Consider the following 24215-nt stretch of genomic DNA (forward strand, 5'->3'; position numbering starts at 1 on the left):
TGATGTATTTCTTGTTTTATTGCTGTTTTCAGTATTCTTTGTTTTTCATTTTTAATAACTTCATTGTGATGTATGTTGATAAATGCCTCTTGGATTGAAATGGATTCATGACCTCTGCAGTTTTCATACCTCAATGTTGTCATCATTCTTCATGTTTGGGAAATTTTTAGTCATTATTTCATTAAATATGCTTTCTAGGCCTTTTTCTTTTTCTTCTCCTTCAGAAACTGATATTATATGAAAGTTGGGTTGTTTGATTGAGTCCCATAATTGCCATATGCATTTGTTATTCTTTTTTGTTGTTGTTTTTCCCCGAAGGAATCATTTCAAATGTTTTTTCTTTAAGCTCACTGATTCTTTTTTTCTGCTAATAAAATCAGCTGCTGAAGCATTGTATTAAATTTTTAGTTTGTTGTATTCTCTATATCTAGAATTTCTATTTGTTTTTTGTTATCATATCTATTTCTACTTCAGAACTATCATTCTGTTAATGAATTGTTTCCCAAATTTATTTTAGTATGTTATCCATGATTTCTTGTACAGGCATACTTCAGGGATATTGCAGGTGTGATTCCAGGCAACCACAATGTAATAAGAACTTGAATTTTTGGTTTTACACTGCACATAAAAGTTTTTTACACTATACCATAATCTATAAAGTGTGCAATAGCCTTATGTCTACAATTACATACTTTAAAAACTACTTTATTGCTAAAAATGCAAATGATCATCTGAGCCTTCAGTGAATTTTAATTTTTGCTGATAAAGAGTCTTTCCTCTGTGTTGATGGCTGCTGAATGATTAAGGTGGTGGTTGCTGCAGATTGAGGTGGTTGTGGCGATTTCTTAAAATAAAACAACAGTAAAGTTTGCTGCATCAGTTGACTCCTTTGATGAAAGGTTTATCTGTAGTGTGCCATGCTGTTGGATAGCATTTTACCTCACAGTAGAACACCTTTCAAAATGAGAGTCGATTCTATCTAATGCTGCCACCGCTTTATCAACTCAGTTTGTATAATAAGATAGGTGTTTTTTTTTTGTCATTTCAACAGTGTCTTCACAAGGAATAGATTCCATCTCAGATGGATGGGCTATAAGAAACAACTTTTAGTACATTCAAGTTTGATCATGAAACTGCAGAAATTCAGTCACAGGCTCAGGCTCCAATTTTACTCTTAGTTCTCTCCCTAGTTCCATCACACTCACAGTTACTTCCTCCACTGAAGTCTTGAAACCCTGCAAGCTATCTATGAGGGCTGAAATCAATTTCTTCCAAACTTCATATTTTGACCTCCTCCAAGGAATCACAAATATCTTTAATTTCATCTAGAATAGTGATTGCTTTCTAAAAAAATCCAGATGATTTTTAATTTGCCTTGTGCAGATACACAGAAGAATCATTGTCTATGGCAGGTATAGGCTTACAAAATGTATTCTTAAATAATAAAATGTCCTTGATCCATGGGCTTCAGAATGAATGCTGTGTTAGCAGGCATGAAAACAACATTAATCTATTTGTACAACTCCATCAGAGCTCTTGGGTTATGAGTGCATTGTCAATGAGCAGTAATATTTTAAAAGATATATGTATATATATACACACATATATACATACACACACATACACGTATACACACACACAAACACACACACACACACACACGTTTTCTGGACAATAGGTCTCAACAGTGTGCTTAAGATATTTGGTAAACCATACTGTAAACGATGTGTTTTCATCCAGGCTTTGTTGTTTCATTTATAGAGTATAGGTAGCATAGGTTTAGAAGAACTTAAAAATGTAGCAGAATGGTAAATGAGTACTGCCTTTAATGTTTTAATGTAACCAGCTGCATTAGCCAGTACATAGAGAGTCAGCCTGTCCTCTGAAGATTAGAAGCCAGGCATTGACTTCTCCTCTATAGCTGTGAAAGTTTTAGGTATCCTCTTCTTCCAGTATAATGCTGTTTTGTCTACATTGAAAATCTGTTATTTAGCATAACTGCCCTCATCAATGATCTTAGCTAGATCTTCTGGATAACTTGCTGCAGCTTCTCTATCAGCACTGGCTGCTTCACCTTGCACTTTTATGTTATGAAGATTCTTTTCTTAAACCTCATGAACCAACCTCTGCTAGCTTTAAACTTGTCTTCTGCAGCCTCCTCACCTGTCTCAGACTTCATAGAATTAAAGAATGTTAGGGCTTAGCTCTGGATTCAGCTTTGGCTTAGCGAAATGTTGTGGCTCATTTGATTTTCTATCCAGACCACTAAAACTGTCTTCACATCAGCAATAATACCATTGTACTTATCATTTGTGCATTCACTGGAGTAGCCTGTTTAATTTCCTTTAAGAACTTTTTTTTTTGCATTCACAGCTTAGTTTACTGTTTAATATAAGTTGCCTAGCTTTCAGCCTATCTGAGCTTTCAACATGCTTTTCTCACCCTATTAATCATTTCTAGCTTTGTATTTAAATACTGGCATCATGGGGGCTAATGTGGCTTACAAAGTATAATTCATCTGGCAGATGGAACCATAGTTTGACACTACCAGTCTTATGTCGGGTTCAACCCAGTAATAAATCCAAGCCTACCCATTCTTCCCAGAAGGAGCTTGATTATGCATTGAATCAAGCTCCCAGAAGGAGCTTGATTATGCATTGAAATTCCACAACCTCCGTGGTTAGTGCCCAAGGAACTGTTTTCTTAACAACTCTGCTCTGTGAGTTGACAGGATTTTGTATTTTTGAATGTATTTAGACCATAGAAAACAAAGAAGTAAGCATACAATGGGCCCACATTCAGAAGCTCTCTCCTCAGGATCAGAGGCTGCATCCAGAGTGTGCATAGGTGTGTTTGTCACAGATCCTCTACCAAGCTTAATGGAGAGAGAGTGGGAGATAAATGTCCATACTAATCTTCATCATGTAGCTAGAAAGAACTGAAACACTCCTCCAGCCTTCTAACTTTCTAGCTACATCTGGATTGTCTGGCTCCTACCTTAACCAATTTCTGGTTACTGACAAGGCGTGGCACATCCTAAGTTCCAGGGAGCCACCAAAAACAGTCAACACTAGAGCACACAAGGACTTGAGAGGTACCTGAAGATCTCTGGCTGGAAAGTTTGGTGAGATCCTTTTCCTACATGAGGCCAGTCTTATCAAATGCACGGGAGCCAACAGAGAGAGTCGAGGAAAAATGAAGAAACAGGGAAACATATTCAAAGCAAGAAAACAAGATAAATCTCCAGCACCTGAGTGAAGTGCAGATATGTAATTTATCTGACAGAGATTTCCAAATAATGGTCATAACAATAATCACTGAGGTCAAGATAGCTTTGCAAGAACAAGTTGAGAACTTCAAGAAAAGGAAAAACATTATACAGTAATGTCAAACAAATCATAGATCTAAAGTGTACTGTAACTGAACTGAAAAAATTTAATAGAGGTGTCCATTAATAGACTCTATCAGTGAACTTTGAGACTGGTCACTGGAAATTATCTAACCTGAGGATCAGAAAAAAAGATAATGGAAACGGAGTGAAGACAACTTTAGAGAGTTATGGGACACCATCAAGCAGGACCACTCACGCATTATTGGCATGCCTGAAGGAGAAGTGAGGAAGAAAGGAACAGAAAAGTGTTTAAAGGAATAATGACAGAGAATTTATCAAGCATGGGGAAGAAAACAGAAAGCCTGATCCACAAAGCCCAAAGGAAACCAAATAAGGTGAATCCAGGGACTCACAACAAGATACACTATAATCAAATTGTCCAAAGTTAAAGACAAAAAGAGAGTGATATTGTTTGCAAATTTGTACCCTCCAAATATTGTGTCGAGATTTGATCCCCAATGTTGGAGGTGGGACCTAGTGGGAGGTGTTTGGGTCATGGTGGTTGATCTCTCCTGGATAGCTTTTTGCCCTTTTTTCACTAATGAGTGAGTTCTCACTGCATTACATGAAAGGTGGTTGTTTAAAACAGTGTGGCACCTCTCCCCTCTCTTCCTACCTCTCTAGCCATGTGTGACATACCCGTTGTCTCTTCACCTTTAGCCACAAGTAAAAGCCTTCTGGGTCCCTGACCAGAAGCTGTGCAGATGCCACTGCCATTCTTCTTCTACAGCCTGCAAAACTGTGAGCCAAACAAACCTCTGTTCCTTATAAATTACCTAGTCTCAGCTATTTTTTTATAGCAACACAAAAATTTGTGTTTTTCCGTGTTGCTCTTTTCTGTGTTATTCTGTGTTGCTAACACAGAAATTAGTACCAAGGAGTGGGGTTTTGCTATAAAAATACCTGATAATGCAGAATTTGCTTTGGAACTGGGTAATAGGCAAAGAAGACAGGAAGATGAGGAAACTTGTGGAACTTAATTAGACCTTGGTTAAGTGGTAGACCAAAATGATAATAGGAATATGAACAGTGAAGGCCATGCTGTTGAGGTACATAGAATACAACTTTCAAGAAGTGACTGCACCATTTTGCATTCCCACAAGCAATGAATGAAGTTTCCTCTTGCTCCACATCCTTGCCAGCCTTTGATGTCAGTGGTTCTAGATTTTGGTTATTCTAATACGTGTGCAGTGGCATCTCATGGTTGCATTTCTCTGAGGAAATATTACGTGTAGCCTCATTACATATGCTTATTTTCCATTTGTATAATTTACTTGGTGAGGTACTTGTTAAGGTCTTTAGCTCATGTCTTTTACTGCTCAGCTTTAAGAATACTAATATGTTTTGAATAATAGTTCTTAATCAGATACGTTTTGGCAAATTTTTTTCCATCTGTGGTTTCTCTTTTCTTTCAGTGTCTTTAATGGTGTAAAAATGTTACATTTTCATCAAATCCAGCTTATCAATTCTTTCTTCTATTGACTTCAACTTTGGTGTTTTTTCTAAAGGTCATCATTAAACCCAAGATAATCTGTATTTCCTTCTATATTATCTTCTATAAATTTTATAGTTTTTTTGTATATGTATGTTGCTGATCCATTTTGAGTTAATTTTGGTGGGGGTGTAAGGTCTGTGATTTATTTTTTTTGCATGTGGATATCCAGGTATTCCAGCAGCCCTTCCTGAAAAAACTGTTTCATCATCATAATGCCTTTACTTTTTTGTCAAAAATTAATCGAATGTATTAATGTGTTTCTATTTGTGAACTCTCTATCTCATTTTATCCGTTTGTTCTTTCACTAATACCACACTGTCTCCATTACTGTAGCTTTACGGTAAGTCTTGAAATTGAGTAGTGTCTGTCCTCCAAGCTTGTTCTTCTCCTTCAATATGGTGTTAGCTATTCAAGGTCTTTTGCCTCTCCATATAAACATTTTCATTTAGATTGGAATTGCATTGAATCTATACATTGGAAAGAACTGACATCTTAATAGCATTGAATCTACTTATGAATATGGTACATATCTCTTTTTGTTTCATTCTTCGCTTTCTTTCATCAGATATGGACATTTCTGGAATTACAGAGCCCCCTCTACATTGAGCACAAGACAGTGACGAATCCACATTCTTCAGCCAGAAAGTCACCTCTGAGAGCCAAATGTCTGACTATAGACAGGAGAGTCAAAGAATGATAATGACATCTCAGGAAAATTGTGAAAATAATCAGCAACCGTATGTGGATAACCCTTTCAAATTTCTCCAGGGCACCTGTCATTTCAGCCAGTACTTGCCAGCTTGTGCCAAGGATGCTGGAGCTCCCTGGGATGAGTTTCCCAGGGGAGGAGCTGGCCGCCATCTTTGCTGTTTGGGCAACACAGCCATTCCAGCCTGTGGGCTTTGGGCTTTGGACAGTGCAAACTGATGGGGTAGAAGGGATCCCTAGAATAGCACAGCTGCTCTCCCAACATGTGCCCAGATCCTTTTTTTTTTTTTTTTTTTTGAGAAGGAGTCTTGCTCTGTCACCCAGGCTGGAGTGCAGTGGCATGATCTCAGCTTACCGCACCCATCACAGCCCTGGTTCAAGCAGTTCTTCTGCCTCAGCCTCCCAAGTAGCTAGGACTACAGGTGCCCATCACCACGCACAGCGAATTTTTTTATTTTTAGTAGAGATGGGGTTTCACCATGTTGGCCAGGCTGGTCTGGAACTCCTGACCTCAAGTGATCCGCCCTGCTGGGCCTCCCGAAGTATGGGGATTACAGGCATGAGCCACCGTGGCCGGCCCCAGACAGAATCTTTAAGGGGATTCCCAATCTGTTCCTCCCAACCAGGGCCTCCAGCTACCCCACCGGTGTCTGGAGCTTACAGGAATTTGAATTCTCCCTGGAAGGGAGTTCTGGAGTTCCTGCCCAGTGGGAGTCCTTCCAACTGGGGCCTGGGGGAGAGGATGGGGCCAGCTTTGGAGAGTCCCAAATGACTGGGGGTAGAAGGGATCCCCCAGCACATCACAACTGCTCTACCAAATAGTGGCCAGGCAGATTCTTTACACAGATCCCTCATTCTTTCCTCCTCTCTGGGTGGGACCTCCCACCTGGGGCCTCCACCACCCCACCGGTGTTCTCGAGCTGACACAGATTTACATTCTCCCCGGGAAGGAGTTGTCAAGGTGCTGCCCAGTAAGGAGGAATGGATCAGGAACCTGGTAAAAGAATCTGCCTTCTAAGATTTTGTAGAGTAGCTGTGCTGCGCTGATAGATCCCTTCTGCCCCGGTAGGTATGGATTCTCCAGAGCCCGCGGGCTGTAACGACTAAGTTGCACAAACAGCAAAGATGGCTCCTTGCTCTTGCGCGTGGGAACTCATTCCAGGAATTCAAATCTCTGTCAGCCTGAGAACACCGTTGTGGGTGGCTGGAGGCCCCAGCTGAAAGGACCCTCATTGGGCTGGACCTCCAGGCCTCCATGCCAGGGAGAACTCAAATCTCTGTCAGCCCCAGAACACTGGCGGGGGTGGCTGGAGGCCCCAGTTGGGAGGTTCCCCACTGGGCCAGACCCCGAGACCTCCATGCCAGAAAGAATTCAAATCTCTGTCAGCCCCAGAACACTGGCGGGGGTGGCTGGAGGCCCCGGTTGGGAGGTCCCTCACTGGAAGGGACCCCAAGAACCGCATCCCAAAGATAATTCAAATATCTGTCAGCCCCAGAACACTGGCGAGGGTGGCTGGAAGCCACGGTAGGGAGGTCCCTCACTAAGCAGGACCTCAAGACCTCCATACCAGGGGGAATTCAAATCTCTGTCAGCCCCAGAACACTGGCAGGGGTGGCTGGAGGCCCCAGTTGGGAGGTCCCTCACTGCGCCAGACCCCAAGACCTCCATGCCAGAGAGAATTCAAATCTCTGTCAGCCCCAGAACACTGGCGGGAGTGGCTCAAGGTCCCTATTGGGAGGTCCCTCACTGAATGGAACCTCAAGACCTCCATCCCAAAGAGAATTCAAATCTCTGTCAGCCTGAGAACACCAGCGGGGGTGGCTGGAGGCCCCTGTTGGGAGGTCCCTCACTGGGCGGGACCTTGAGACCTCCACACTGGGGAGAATTCAAATCTCTGTCAGCCCCAGAACACTGGCGGGGGTGGCTGGAGGCCCCGGTTGGGAGGTGCCTCACTGGGCAGGACCTCCAGAACTCCATGCCAGGGAGAATTCAAATCTCTGTCAGCCCCAGAACACTGGTGGGGGTGGCTGGAGGCCCCAGTTGGGAGGTCCCGCCCAGTGAGGAAGAATGGATCACAGACCTTCTTAAAGACCCAGTGTGGCCACATTTTGGTAGAGCACCTTGCTATGCCAACCCCGCCAGTGTTCTCAGGATGACAGATTTGGATTCTCCCTGGCATGGAGGTCTTGAGGTCCTGCCAAGAGAGGGACCTCCCAACCGAGGCCTCCAGCCACCCCTGCCAGTGTTCTGGGGCTGACAGAGATTTGAATTCTCCCTGCCATGAAGGTCTCAGGGTCTGGCCCAGTGAGGGACCTCCCAACCATGGCCTCCAGCCACCCCCGCTGGTGTTCCAGGGCTGACAGAGATCTGAATTCTCCCTGGCACGTAGTTCTCAAGGTCCTGCCCAATGAGGGTCCTTTTAGCTGGGGTCCCCAGCCACCCCCTCCGGTGTTCTCAGGCTGACAGAGATTTGAGTTCTCCCTGGCATGGAGGTCTCAGGATCTTGCCCAGTGAGGGACCTCCCAACTGGGGCCTCCAGCCACCCCCTCCAGTGTTCTGGGGCTGACAGAGATTTGAATTCTCTCTGGCATGGAGGTCTTGGGGTGTGGCCCAGTGAGGGGCCTCCCAACTGGGGCCCCCAGCCACCCCCACCAGTGTTCTGGGGCTGACAGAGATTTGAATTCTCCCTGGAATGGAGGTCTCCAGGTCCCACCCATTGAGGGACCTCCCAACTGGGGCCTGCAACCACCCCTGTCAGTGTTCTGGGACTGACAGAGATTCGAATTCTCCCTGGCATGGAGGTCTTTAAGTCCTGCCAAGTGAGTGACCTCCCAATCGGGCCTCCAGCCACCCCCACCGGTGTTCTTGGGCTGACAGAGATTTGAGTTCTCCCTGGCATGGAGGTCTTAAGTCCTGCCCAGTGAGGGATCTCCCAACTGGGGCCTCCAGCCACCCCCGCCAGTGTTCTGGGGCTGACAGAGATTTGAATTCTCCCAGGTATGCAGTTCTTGGTTCTTGAAGTCCCGCCCAGTAAGGGTTCTCCTAACTGGGGCCTCCGGCCACCCTCACCTGTGTTCTCATGCTGACAGAGATTTGAATTCTTCCTGACATGGAGGTCTCCACTTCCTGTCCGGTGTGGGTCTTTTCAGTTCAGGCCTCCAGCCACCCGCCCCTGGTGTTCTCAGGCTGACAGAGATTCGAATTCTCCCTGGCACATAGTTCTTGAGGTCCTACCCAATGAGGGTCCTTTTGGCTGGGGTCTCCAGCCAACCCCACTGGTGTTCTGGGGCTGACAGAGGTTCGAGTTCTCCCTGGCATGGCGGTCTTGGGGTCCCGCCCAGTGAGGGACCTCCCAACTGGGGCCTGCAGCCACCCCTGCCAGTGTTCTGGGGCTGACAGAGATTTGAATTCTCCCTGGAATGGAGGTCTCGGGGTCTGGCCCAGTGAGGGACCTCCCAACTGGGGCCTCCAGCTAACCCCGCCAGTGTTCTGGGGCTGACAGAGATTTGAATTCTCCCTGGCATGGAGGTCTTTAGGTCCTGCCAAGTGAGTGACCTCCCAACTGGGTCTCCAGCCACCCCCACCGGTGTTCTTGGGATGACAGAGATTTGAATTCTCCCTGGTATGGAGGTCTCAGCGTCTGGCCCAGTGAAGGACTTTGGCCTCCAGCCACCCCTGCCAGTGTTTTGGGGCTGACAGAGATTTGAATTCTCCCTGGCATGGAGGTCTTGAGGTCCTGCCCAGTGAGGGACCTCTCAACCGTGGCCTCCAGCCACCCCCACCGGTGTTCTTGGGCTGACAGAGATCTGAATTCTCCCTGGCACGTAGTTCTCAAGGTCCCGCCCGATGAGTGTCCTTTTAGCTGGGGTCTCCAGCCAATCCCACTGGTGTTCTCAGGCTGACAGAGATTTGAGTTCTCCCTGGCATGGAGGTCTCGGGGTCTTGCCCAGTGAGGAACCCCCCAACCGGGGCCTGCAGCCACCCTCGCTGGTGTTCTGGGGCTGACAGAGATTTCAATTCTCCCAGGCATGGAGTTTTTGAGGTCCCACCCAGTTAGGATTCTCCTAACTGAGACCTCTGGCCACCCACACCTGTGTTCTCATGCTGAAAGAGATTTGAATTCTTCCTGGCATGGAGGTCTCCGGTTCCTGCCCAGTGAGGGTCCTTCCAACTCAGGCCTCCAGCCAACTCCCCCCACCCCTGCCAATATTCTGGGGCTGACAGAGATTTCAATTCTCCCTGGCATTGAGGTATCGGGGTCCTGCCCAGTGAGGGACCTCCCAACGGGGGCCTGCAGCCACCCCCGCCAGTGTTCTGGGGCTGACAGAGATTTGAATTCTCCCTAGCCTGGAGGTCTTGAGGTCCTGCCCAGTGAGGGACCTCCCAAGCGAGGCCTCCAGCCAACCCCACTGGTGTTCTCATGCTGAGAGAGATTTGAATTCTCCCTGGCATGTAATTCACAAGGTGCCACCCAATGAGGGTCCTTTTAGCTGCGGTGTCCAGCCACCCCCACTGGTGTTCCCAGGCTGACAGAGATTTGAGTTCTCCCTGGCATGGAGGTCTTGGGGTATGGCCCAGTGAGGGACCTCCCAACCGGGGCCTCCGGCCACCCCCTCCTTTATTCTGGGACTGACAGAGATTTGAATTCTCCCTGGCATGGAGGTCTCGGGGTCTGGCCCAGTGAGCGACCTCCCAACTGGGGTCTCCGGCCACCCCTGCCAGTGTTCTGGGGCTGACAGAGATTTGAATTCTCCCTGGCATGGACGTCTCGGGGTCCCGCCCAGTGAGGACCTCCCAACTAGGGCCTGCAACCACCCCGGTAGTGTTCTGGGGCTGACAGAGATGTGAATTCTCTCTGGCATGGAGGTCTCGGTGTCTGACCCAGTGAGGGACCTCCCATCTGGGGCCTCCAGCCACCCCCGCCAGTGTCCTGGGGCTGACAGAGATTTGAATTCTCCCTGGTATGGAGTTCTTGAGGTCCCACCCAGTGAGGGTTCTCCTAACTGGGCCCTCCGGCCACCCCTACCTGTGTTCTCATGCTGACAGAGATTTGAGTTCTCCCTGGCAGGGAGGTCTCCAGTTCCTGCCCAGTGAAGGTCCTTTCAACTCGGGCCCCCAGCCACCACCCCACCCCCTCCTCCAGTGTCCTCAGGCTGCCAGAGATTTCAATTATCCCTGGCATGGCGGTCTCGAAGTCCTGCCTGGTGAGGGATCACCGCACTGGGACCTCCAGTCACTCCTGCTGGTGTTCTCGGGCCCAGAGATATTTGAATTCTTGGGATGAAATGGCCAAAGATGAGCTGCCATCTTTGCTGTTTGTGCAACTTAGCCACTCCAGCCTGAGGGTTTTGTGGAATCCATACCTACCAGGGGCAGAAGGGATCTCCCAGCACAACACAGCTACTCTACAAAATCTTGGTCAGGCAGATTCTTTTAGCAGGTTCCTGACCCATTTCTTCTTAATTGGCAGGACCTTGACAACTCTATCCAAGGGAGAATGTAAATCTCTGTCAGCTCTAGAACTAAGGGGTGGAAGCCCCACTTGGGAGGTCTCACCCAGTGAGGAACGGATCGGGGATCTACTTAAAGAATCTTGCCATGATTTGATAGAGCAGTTGTGCTGTTCTGGGGATCCCCTCCACCCTAGTCACTTTGGACTCTCCAAAGCCCACAGACTGGAATAGCTGAGTCACCCAAACAGCAAAGATGGCGGCCCCCTTCTCCCCCAGGGAACTCATCCCAGGGAGAATTCAAATCTCCGTCAGCCTGAGAGCACCTGCAGGAGTAGCTGCAGGCCCCAGTTGGGAGGTCCCACCCAGCGTGGAGGAATGGATTGGGGATCCACTTAAAGAGGCAGTCTGGCCACATTTTGGTAGAGCAGCTGTGCTGTGTGGGGGATCCCTTCTGCCCTCAGTTGGTTTGGGTTCTCAAAAGCCCAACAGGCTGGAATGGCTAAGTTACCCAAACAACAAAGATGGTGGCCTGCCCTGTCCCCTAGGAAGTCAGTCTCAGGTAGGTAAAACACTGATGCTGGTGGCTGGCTGGAGTTGTTTCCTTGATTATGTGAGTAATGTGAGTACCTGGTTGTTTCAGTTGAAGGTGCTGTATTGACTTGCCCTTTTCATTCCTCTCCATGAGAGCCGTGCATCCTAGCTTCTTCTAGTCAGTCATCTTGGCCACACACCCCCATAATCGTATTTTTTAACTAAATCATTCTTTAAAACTCTAACAAAATATTTAAACATTTAAAAAGTGTGAGCTTTAGAAATGCCTAATTACGTCTTAAGTTTGAGACACGTAGCAGTTATGTACATTGTCAATTCCAGATTTTGCATCTTACAAGGAAAGGACTTAGATCTATTCAGTCTTTGTGTGGCTAAACTATCTTCACCTGTAAAATGAGTACAATGACGTACTTTATAGAGTTGTAAATGTTATATGTAAAAATATAGCAGTGAGGGGGCAGTGGGCTGGCCAAGGTGGCCGAGTTGAAGCAGCTAGTGTGTTTGGCTCTCACAGAGAGGAACACAAGGGGAGAGTCAATACTCCACCTTCAACTGAAACATCCAGGTACTCACATTGGGACTAACCAAGGAAACAACTTGACCCAGGGAGAATGAAGAAAAGAAAGGCAAAACGACAGCCCACCTGGGAGTACCACAGAGCCAGGGGGAGCTCTCTCACCCAGGGAAGCAGTGAGTGAATGTGTGACCCTGGAAACCCATGCTTTTTCCATGGATCTTTGCAATCCTTGGGTCGGGAGATCTCATGAACCCACTTTACCAGGGCCTTCAGTCTGACGGAGCTACGTGGAATCTTGGCACAGCAGCCACTCAGGCACACATGGAGACCTGGGAGCCTTAGGTACCTGGGCTTTCCTGCAAAAGTAGCTGCAACTCTGGCAAAGTGGGAGGTTAGACCCTCATACATATCCCTAGGGAAGAGGCTGAATTCAGGGAGCTGAGCAGCAACAGCCTGCAGGCCCCACTTCCACAGAACCTCACAGGATAAGAGCCACTGGCTTGGAATTCCAGCCAGCCACCAGCAACAGTGTTGAGCCTCCCTGAGACGGAGCTCCTGAGAGAAGGGGTAGGCCACCATCTTTGCTGTTTGGGCAACTTAGCTGCTCCAGCGTCCGGGATTTGGAGAGTCTCAGCGGACCATGGGCAGAGGGATCCATTAGCACAGCACAGTGCTACTCTACCAAAATATGGCCAGACTACTGCTTTAAGAAGGTCCCCAATCCCATTCCTCCTCACTGGGCAGGACCTCCCAACCAGGGCCTGTAGCTACCCATTCTGGTATTCTCAGGCTGACAGAGATTTGAATTCTCCCTCAGATGGAGTGCCCTGAGGGAGGCGTGGGCCGCCATATTTGATGTTTTGGCGACTTAGCCATTCCAGCCTTTGGGCTTTAAGGAGTCCCAGCTGACTTAGGGCGGATATGGCCCCCCAGCACAGCACAGCTGCTGTACAAAAGCATAGCCAGACTGCTTCTTTAAGCAGGTCCCGGATTCATTCCTCCTCACTGTTTGGGACTTCCCAACTGGGGCCTCCAACCACCCCCACTGGTGTTCTCCTGCTGACAGTGATTTCAGTTTTTTCTGGGCTGGAGCTCCCTGATGGAGGGGCAGGCCACCATCTTTGCTGTTTTTGCAACTTAGCCACTTCAACCTTCAGTCTTTGGAGTGTCCAAGGAAACCAGGGGGTGATGTGGACCCTCAGCATAGCACAGCTGCTCTATAAAAATGAGGCCAGACTGCTTTTTAAGCACTTTGCCAATGCCATTCCTCCTCACTGGGCAAAACCTCCAAACTGGGGTCTCCAGCCACCTCCTACAGGTGTGTTTGGGCCAGCAACAAGTTCCTTCATACCTCCCTAGGGCAAAGCTTCCAAAGGGAGCGGTAGGCTGCCATCTTTGCTGTTTCACAGCCTTCACTGATGATAACTCCAGGTACTGGAAAATCTGAGGCTACTAGAGACTGGAGTGGGCCCTGGGCATACTGCAGCAGCCCTATGGAAAAGTGGCCAGACTGTTACCTGGGTTCCCATTCCTGTATCTTCTCACTAGGCAAGTCTTGCAGGCCTGGACCTCTACCTAACCCCCCTACCAGAGCTGTCGAGCCAGTAGCAACTCAGCCACTCCCTGGAGAGAGCCTCCAGGGGCAACTGAAAGCCTCTCTGCCACTGCTTCTGCAGTGGAACTGTCCTTGCTACCCTCAGACTGATGAAGGAGCTAACACCCTTATCTACACCTTCAACAAGCTTTAATTGACCCAAGCCCATCTCTCATGGGTTCTACACACTCCCCACTGCTCATGACAGGGAACCCCTGGATTGGCCCCCACAGCACGAATTCTCCATCCTGATTGCTGATTGCAGTAAACAGTTGCTGTATTCTCCGGGGGTGGAACTCTGAGGAGACAAACAAAAGACCCTTGGCTACAACCACTACTAATGTCCCTTCCTCTTCTGCCTCAAAGTTAGGAAAGAAATATAAACACTGAGATTGCCCCAGAGCTGCAGTGGGCAGCCTAGGAGTGCCAAGCCATGATCTACAGCCAGCACTCAAGGGGGAGAGAAGCACATTTTCAGATCATTGAGAGGGAACATGGCTGCAACTGTAAGGAAACATAGGGGAGCCACATGACCAAGCAAGAGTCTACCAACTGACCAGTAAGCCCAAGTGCCACCTACTGGATCACATCCCAAAGCTTCAGCATCAAAAATACCTTACTAATATACTCCCCTCTGAAACCAGAAATGAGAAGTCAGCTTCAAATAAAGACCCTGCACAAAGCCTCAGCCTGGTGAAAACATCCGAAAATAAGTCTACGGACTGTACTCAATCTACACTGCAATTAAAGGAAAACCCATAGGTGGAAATGAGAAGAAACCAATGCAAGAACTCCAGTAACTCAAATGGCCTCTGTGTCATATGTCCTTCTAACAACCACACCAGTTCTCCAACAAGAGTTCTTAACCTGGATGAACTGTCTGGAATTACATAAATATAATTCAGAATATGGATAGGAAAAAAATCATCAAGACTCAGGAGAATGGCAAAACCCAATCCAAGGAAAATAAGAATAACAGTAAAGTGTTACAGGAGCTGAAGGATAAAGTAGCTGGTATAATAAAAAAGAACCTAACCGATCTGAAAGCGCCGAAGAACACAATACAAGAATTCCACAATGCAATCACAAGTATTAACAGCAGAAAAAAAAATCTGAGGAACGAATCTCAGAACTTGAAGATTGGTTCTCTAAAATAAGATGGACAAAAATAAAAAAGAATGAACAAAACCTTCAAGGAGTATGGGATTATATAAAGAGGCCAATTCTACAAATCACTGGCATCTCTGAAAGGGAGGTGGAGAAATCAAACAACTTGGAAAACATAGTTCAGGATATCATCTTTGAAAGCTTCCCTAACCTTGCTAGAAAGGGCAACAGTCAAATTCAGGAAATACAGAACTCCTACAAGATTCTACACAAGACCATCCTCAAGACACATAAACATCAGGTTTTCCAAGGTCAAAATGAGGGAAAGTATGTTAAAGGCAGCCAGAGAGAAAGGGCAGGCCATCTACAAAGGGAACCCCATTAGGCTAACAGCAGATCTCTCAGCTGAAATCCTACAAGCCAGAAGGGATTGGGGGACTATATTTAACATTATTAAAGAAAATCTTCAACCAAGAATTTCATATCCAGCTAAACTAAGCTTCCTAAATGAAGGAGAAATGAGATCATTTACAGACAAGCAAATTCTGAGGTAATTCATTACCACCACATCTGCCTTACAAGAGATTTTAGAAAGGAGGACTAAATATAGAAAGGAAAGACCACTACACGCTAATGCAAAAACATACTTAAACACACAGACCAGTGACACTATAAAGCAACCACACAAACAAGCCAACATAATAACCAGCCAACAGCACAATGACAAGATCAAATCTACACAAATCGATACTAGCCTTGAATGTAAATGGGCAAATGCCCCACTTAAAAGGCACAGAGTGGCAAGCTAGATTAAAAAAAAAAAAGCGAGACCCAATGGTATGTCATCTTCAAGAGACCCTTCTCACACATAATGACACTCATCATCTCAAACTAAAAGGATGGAGGAAAATCTACCAGACAAATAGAAAACAGAAAAAAAGCAGAGGTTGCAATCCTAATTTCAGACAAAACAGATTTCAAATGAACAATAATTTTTCAAAAGGACAAGGGGGCAGGGGCAAGATAGCCAACTAGAAGCAGCTGCAGTTTGAGGCTCCCACTGAGAAGAACTAAAAGAGTGTGCAAATCCTGCACCAGCAACTGACATATCCAGGTTCTATGATCAGGACTGACTAGGTGGTTGCCGTGACCCATAGAGAACAAGGAAAGATGGGCTGGTGGATTGGCCCACCTGGGAGCCACATGGGGCAAGGGGAGCCCTCCCCCTCAGCCAGCCAAGGGAGGCAGTGAGTGAGCATGCTACCCAGCCTGGGAAACTGCTTTTTCCATGGATCTTTGCAATCCACAGATCAGAAGATCCCACTCATGAGACCACACCACGAGGGCCTTGGGTGCCAACCACAGAGCCATGCAGATTCTCAACAGCCACTCAGCTGGAGTCTGCCTAAAACTACCGAGTTCCCAAGCTGGGGAGGGGTGGTCATCATCACTGTGGCTGCCTGCTGCCTAAACCCTCTGAGTTCCCTGGGGGAGGGGGAGCAGTCATCACTGTGGTTGCTGGCTGCCTAAGACAACTGAGCTTCCCAAGAGAGGGGCAGTCATCATCACTGCAGCTGCCTGCTGCCTGAGGAAACTGAGCTCCCTAAGAAGGGACAGCAGCCATCACTGTGGCTGCTAGCTGCCTAAGACACTGAACTCCTGGGAAGGAAGGGCGGCAGCCATTTCTACAGATCCAGGCTGCTGTTTTTCCTTTGCTGATGCCAGGGAGACTGGACGGCTTGGTCCCAAGAGGTATTCCCCACAGCGCAGCATACTGCTTGTGGCAGATCATGGCCAGACTGCCTCTTTAGGCTGACCCTGACCCATCCCTCCTCACTGGGTGGGGCATCCCTGCAGGAACTCCAGCAACTCAAGCCAGGGAATTAGGGAGAGAACTCTGATCTCTCTAGGTCTGAGTCCCTAGCGGGAGGGGTGGCTGGCTGTTGGCTCCACAAACCGGAAGACTTATTCTTTCCCGCTGCTCACTCTGAGGATTCCAGGCAGCCCAGATGAGTGGGATTTTCCCCGGCACAGCATACCCCCTTCCCAAAGGGACAACCAAAGTGCTTCATTAAGCAAGTCCTGGATCCTGCACCCCTCAACTGGGTGAAACACCCCAGTGGGTCACCAGACACCTTATACAGGAGCATTTCTACTGGCATCAGGTGGGTGCCCCTCAAGGACAGAGATCCCAGAGGAAGGAGTGGGGTCCCATCTTTGCTGTTCTCCAGCACTCTCTGGTGACATCTTCAGGTGTGGGAGGGACCCAGATAAATAGGGCTTGAAGTGAATCCCCAGCAAACCACAGCAGCCCTACAGAAGAGGTACCTGACTGTCGAAAGAAAAACAGAAAGCAACAACAACATCAACCAAAAAGTCCCCAGGAAAACCTCATCTAAAGGTCAGCAGCCTCAAAGATCAAAATGAGACAAACTCATGAAGATGAGAAAGGAATGAAAAACCCCTCACAACCCAAAAGGCTAGAGTGACTTGTTTACTCCAAATGATCACAACACCTCTACAGCAAGGGCACAGTCCTGGGTGGAGGTTGAGATGGATGAATTGACAGAAGTAGGCTTCAGAAGGTGGGTAGTAGCAAACTTCACTGAGCTAAAGGAGTACGCTCTAACCCAACATATTGGAACGAATCCCAGAACTTAAAGATTGGTTCTCTAAAATAAGACAGACAAAAATAAAAAAGAATAAAACGGAAGGAACAAAACCTCCAATAAGTATGGGGTTATATATAGAGGCCAATTCTACAAATCACTGGCATCCCTGAAAGGGAGGTGGAGAAGTCAATGCATTGGCTTAGAACATGCTCCTTTAGCTCTGTGAAATTTGTTATTACCCACCTTCTGAACCCTACTTCTGTCAGCAAAGAAGCTAAGAACCATGTTAAAAGATTACAGAAGATGCTAACTAGAATAACCAGTTTAGAGAGGAACATAAATGACCGGAGCCAGCTGTAAAGCACATAAGGGGAACTTTGTGATGCAAACACAAGTATCAACAGCTGAATTGATCAAGCAGAAAAAAGAATATCAGAGCTTGAAGACTATCTTGCCAAAATAAGGCAGGCAGACAAGATTAGAGAAAAAAGAATGAAAAGGAATGAACAAAACCTCAAAGAACTGTGGAACTATGTAAAAGACCAAACCTATGACTGATTGGACTACCTGAAAGAGACAAGGAGAATGGAGCCACGTTGGGAAAACACACTTCAAGATATCATCCAGAAGAACTTCCCCAAACTAGCAAGACAGGCCAACATTCAAATTCAGGAAATCCAGAGAACCCCAGTAAGATACTCCACAAGAAGATCAACCCTCAAGACACATAGTCATCAGATTCTCCAAGATCAAAATGAAGGAAAAAATGTTAAAGGCAGACAGAGACAAAGGGCAGGTCACCTACAAGGGGAAGCCCATCTGACTAAGAGTGGGCCTCTCAGCAGAAACCCCACAAGCCAGGAGACAGTTGGGTCCAATGGTCAACATTCTTAGAGAAAAGAATTTCTAACCTAGAATTTCATATCTGGCCAAACTAACCTTCATAAGTGAAGGAGAAATCCTTTTCAGACAAGCAAATGCTGAGGGAATTTATCACCACCAGGCCTGCCTTGCAAGACCTCCTGAAGGAAGTGCTAAAGATGGAAAGGAAAAACTGGTACCAGCCACTGCAAAAATGTACTGAAGTACAAAGACCAATGACACTATGAAGAAACTGCATCAACTAGTGAGCAAAATAACCAGCAAGCATCATGGTGACAGGATCAAATTCACACATAACCATATTAACCTTAAGTGTCAATGGGCTAAATGTACCAATTAAAAGACACAGACCAGCAAATTGGATATAAAGAGTCAAGATTCAGGTGTGCTGTATTCAGGGTTCCTATCTCATGTACAAAGACACACATAGGCTCAAAGTGATGGAGGAAAATTTACGAAGCAAATGGAAAGCAGAAAAAAGCAGGGGTTGCAATCTCAGTTTCTGACAAAACAGACTTTGAATCAACAAAGATTAAAAAAAGACAAAGAAGAACATCGCACAATGATAAAGGAATCAATTCAACAAGAAGAGCTAACTATCCTAAATATGTATGCACCCAATACAGGAGAACCCAGATTCACAAAACAAGTTCTTAGAGACCTACAAAGAGACTCAGGCTACCACACAACAATAGTGGGAGACATTAACACCCCATTGTCAATATTGGATCATCTAGGCAGAAAATTGACAAGAAAGGACTTGAACACAGCCCTGGATCAAGTGAATCTCATAGATATCTACAGAACTCTCCAACACAAAACAACAGACTATATATTATTCTTAGTGGCATATGACACTCTAAAATTGATCACAAAATTAGAATTAAAACACTCCTCAGCAAATGCAAAATAACTGAAATCATAACAATCTCTCAGACCACAGTGCAATCAAATTAGAACTCAAGATTAAGAAACTCACTCAAAACCACACAACTATGTGGATATTGAACAACGTGCTCCTGAGTGACTTCTGGGTAAATAATAAAATTAAGGCAGAAATCAAGAAGCTCTTTGAAACCAATGAGAACAAAGAGACAATGTACCAGAATCTCTGGGAGGCAACTAAAGCAGTGTTAAGAGGTAAATTTATAGCACTAAATGCCCACATCATAAAGCTAGACATATCTCAAATTGACACCCTAACATCACAACTAAAAGAACTAGAGAAGCAAGAGGAAACAAATCCAAAAATTAGCAGAAGAGAAAAAAAAAATGACTAAGATCAAAGTGGAACTGAAGGAGACAGAGACATGAAAAACCCTTCAAAAAAAAAAAAGAAATAAAACGTGTTCAAATAGCAAGAGATAAAATCAAATTGTCTGTGTTTGCAGAAAACGTGATTCTATATCTAGAAAACCACATCGTCACAGCCCAAAAACTCCTTAAGCTGATAAGCAAGTTCAGCAAAGTCTGAGGATACAAAATCAATGTGCAAAAATCACAAAGCATTCTTATACACCAGCAATAGACAATATTCTTCAATTCCTATACACCAACAATAGGCAAGAGAGCCAAATCGTGAATGAACTCCCATTCACAATTGTTACAAAGAGAATAAAATACCTAGGAATACAGCTAATGATGGGTGTGAAGAACCTCTTCAAGGAGAACTACAAGCCACTGCTCAAGGAAATAAGAGAGGACACAAACAAATGGAAAAATATTCCATGCTCATGGGTGGGAAGAATCAATCTCATGAAAATGGCCATACTGCCCAAAGTAATTTATAGATTCAGTGCTATTCACATCAAACTACCATTGACATTCTTCACATAATTAAAAAAAAACTACTTTAAATTTCATATGCAACCAAAAAAGAGACTGAATAGTCGAGACAATCCTAAGCCAAAAGAACAAAGCTGGAGGCATCATGCTATATGACTTCAAACTATACTACAAGGCCACACTAATCAAAACAGCATGGTACTGATACCAAAACAGACACACAGACCAATGGAACAGAATAGAGATCTCAGAAATAAGACCACACATCTACAACCATCTGATCTTTGACAAACCTGACAAAAACAAGCAATGGGGGAAGGAATACCTATTTATTTATTTATTTATTTTGAGACAAAGTCTCACTCTGTCACCAGGCTGGAGTGCAGTGGCATGATCTCAGCTCACTGCAACCTCTGCCTCCCAGATTCAAGTGATTCTCCTGCTTCAGCCTCCTGAGTAGCTGGGACTACAGGTTCGAGCCACCACGCCCAGCTAGTTTTTGTATTTTTAGAAGAGACGGGGTTTCACCATGTTGGCCAGGATGGTCTTGATCTCTTGACCTCAAGATCCACCCGCATCAGCCTCCCAAAGTGCTGAGATTATAGACATGAGCCACTGCACTTGGCCAGGATTCCCTATTTAAATGGTGCTGGGAAAACTGACTAGCCATATGCAGAAAACTGAAACTGGACCTCATCCTTACATCTTATGCAAAAATTAACTCAAGATGGATTAAAAACTTAAATGTGAAACCCCGAACTGTAAAAAACCCTAGAAGAAAATCTAGGAAGTTCCATTCAGGACATAGGCATGAGCAAAGATTTTATGATGAAATCATCAATAGCAATTGCAACAAAAGCAAAAATTGATAAATGGCATCTAATTAAACATAAGCACTTCTGCACAGGGAAATAAACTATTATCAGAGTGAACAAGCAACCTACAGAATGGGAGAATATTTTTGCAATCTACCAATCTGACAAAGGTCTAATATCCAGAATCTACCAGGAACTTAAACAAATTTACAAGAAAATAACAACCCCATCAAAACATGGGCAAAGGCCACGAACAGACATTCTGAAAAGAAGACATTTATGCGTCCGACAAACATATGAAAAAAAAAAGCTCAACATCAGTGTTTATTAGAGAAATGCAAATCAAAACCACAATGAGATACCATCTCATGCCAGTCAGAATGGCAATTATTAAAAAGTCAAGAAACAACAGATGCTAGAGAGGCTGTGGAGAAACAGGAACACTTTTATACTGTTGGTGGGAACGTAAACTAGTTCAACCATTGTGGAAGACAGTGTGGCAATTCCTGGAGGATCTAGAAGCAGAAATACCATTTGACCCAGCAATCCCATTACTAGGTTTATATCCAAAGAAATATAAATCATTCTGTTTTAAAGATACATGCACACTTATGTTTACTGCAGCACTATTCACAATAGCAAAGACATGGAATCAGCCCAAATGTCCATCAATGATAGATTGAATAAAGAAAATGTGATACATATACACCATGGAATACTATGCAGCCATAAAAAGGAATGAGATCATGTCTTCTGCAGGGACATGGATGAAGCTGGAAGCCATAAACTTCAGCTAATTAACACAGGAACAGGAAACCAAACACCACATGTTCTCATAAGTGGGAACCGAACAATGAGAACACATGGACACAGGGAGGGGCAGAACACACACCGGAGCCTGTTGGGAAGGTAAGGGGAAGGAGAGCATCACGATAAATAGCTAATGCACGTGGGGCGTAATACCTAGGTGATAGGTTGATAGGTGCAGCAAACCACCATGGCACATGTTTAACTATGTAACAAACCTGCACATCCTGTACATGTATCCTGGAACTTAAAATAAAATAGAAAAGACAAAGAAGGATATTACATAATGGCAAAGGCTTCAATTCAACGAGAAGACCTAACTATCCTAAATATATATTCATCCAACACAGGAGCACCCAGATTCATAAGTAAAGTTCTTAGAGACCTACAAAGTATGTTTCACAGTAATAGTGGGAGATTTCCACACTCCAATGACAGTATTAGACAGATCATTGAGGCAAAAAAATGAACAAAGATATTCAGGACCTGAACTCAACATTGGATCAAATGGATCTGATAGACCTTTACAGAACTCTGCACTCAAAAACAACAGAATATGCATTCCTCACATCATCATATGCCACATACTCTAAAATCAACCACATAATTGGACATAAAGCAATCCTCGGCAAATGCAAAACAACTGGAATCATACCAAATACACACTGAGATCACAGTGCAGTAAAAATAGAAGACTAAGAAAATTGCTGAAAATCATGCAATTACATAGAAATCAATCAACATGCTCCTGAATGACTTTTTAATAAATAATGAAATTAAGGCAGAAATCAAGAAGCTCTTTGAAAATAATGAGAACAAAGTTACAACATACTAGAGCCTCTGGACACAGCTAAGACAATGTTAGGAGGGAAATTTATAGCACTAAATCCCACATCAAAAAGTTAGGAAGAACTCAAATTAATAACCTAACATCACAACTGAAAGAACTAGAGAAGCAAGACAAAACCCCAAAGCTAGAGGAAGACAAGAAATAACTGAAAATCCGAGCTGAACTGAAAGAAACCGAGACATGAAAAAAAAAATTCAAAAGATCTATGAATTCCGGGTAGGTTTCTTGAAAATATTAATAAGAAAGTCTGCTATTAGACTAATACAGAGGATGATTGAAAGAAACACAATTAGAAATGACAAAGGAAATGTTACCACTGACCCCACAGAAATAGAAACAGCCATCAGAAACTACTGCAAACACTTCTATGCATACAAACTAGAAAACTTCAAAGAGATGGATAAATTCATGGAGAAATACACCCTCCCACAACTGAGCCAGGAAGAAATTGATTTGCTGTAAACAGACCAATAACAAGCTCCGAAATTGAATCAGTAATAAATAACCTACCAACCAAAAAAAGCCCAGAACATGATGGATTCCCAGTCATATTCTACTAGAAATACAAAGAAGAGCTGGTACCATTTTTACAGGAACTATTTGAAAATATTGAGGAGGAGGAACTCCTCCCCAACTCATTCTATGAGGCCAACATCATCTTGATACCAAAATCTGGCACACACACACACACACACACACACACACACACACACACACACACACACACAAACTTCAGGCCAATACCCTCGATGAACATCAATGCAAAAATCCTCAACAAAATACTGGCAAACCAAATCCCGCAGCACATCAAAAAGTTAATCCATCATGATCAAGTATGCTTCATCCCCAGGATGCAAGGTTGCCTCAACATACACATATCAATTAATCTGATTCATCACATAAACAAAACTAAAGATAAAAACCATGTGGTTATCTCAATATAAGCAGAAAAGGCTTTCAATAAAATTCAATGCCTCTCCATATTAAAAACTCTAAAAAATCTGGGTATTGAAGAAACATAGCTCAAAATGATGAGCTGTTTTTGTACCAGTATCATGCTGTTTTGGTTACTGTAGCCCTGTAGTATGGTTTGAAGTTGGGTAACATAATGCCTCCAGCTTCGTTCTTTTTGCTGAGGATTGCTTGGCTATTAGGGCTCTTTTTTTTGGTTCCATATGAATTTTGAAATAGTTTGCTCTAGTTCTGTGAGGAATGCCATTGGTAATTTAATAGGGATAACTTGCATCTGTAAATTACTTTGGGCAGTATAGCCATTTTAATGACATTAATTCTTCCTATCCATGAGCATGAAATGTTTTTCCATTTGTTTGTGTCTTCTCTGATTTCTTTGAGCAGTGTTTTGTAATTCTTCTAGAGATCTCCTAGAGATCTTTCACCTCCCTGGTTAGCTATATTCCTAGGTATCTTATTTTTTCTGTGTGTAGCAATTATGAATGGGATTGTGTTCTTCATTTGACTCTCTGCTTGACTTGATGTATAGGACTGCTAGTAATTTTTGCACATTGATTTTGTATGCTAAGACTTTGCTAAAGTTTATCAGCAGAAGAAGCTTTGGGGCCAAGACTATGGGGTTTTCTAGATATAGAAACATGTCATCTGTAAACAGAGACAGTTTGACTTCCTGT

The 24215-nt window shown here is 44.7% G+C and overlaps 1 protein-coding gene across 3 annotated transcripts in view; it reads left to right on the top strand.

Moving 5' to 3' along the window:
• Nucleotides 1-24215, top strand: part of LOC103785882 (ankyrin repeat domain-containing protein 36A-like) — a 132795-nt gene that overhangs the window by 99943 nt on the left and 8637 nt on the right. For all 3 annotated transcript variants that reach the window (XM_063594779.1, XM_063594781.1, XM_063594782.1), the window contains one exon: nt 5452-5623. The gene's annotated coding sequence lies outside the window, so the exon portion shown is untranslated. The remainder of the gene's footprint in view (nt 1-5451; nt 5624-24215) is intronic.

Source organism: Pan paniscus, chromosome 12, assembly GCF_029289425.2.
Source record: "Pan paniscus chromosome 12, NHGRI_mPanPan1-v2.0_pri, whole genome shotgun sequence".
Lineage (NCBI taxonomy): Eukaryota > Metazoa > Chordata > Mammalia > Primates > Hominidae > Pan > Pan paniscus.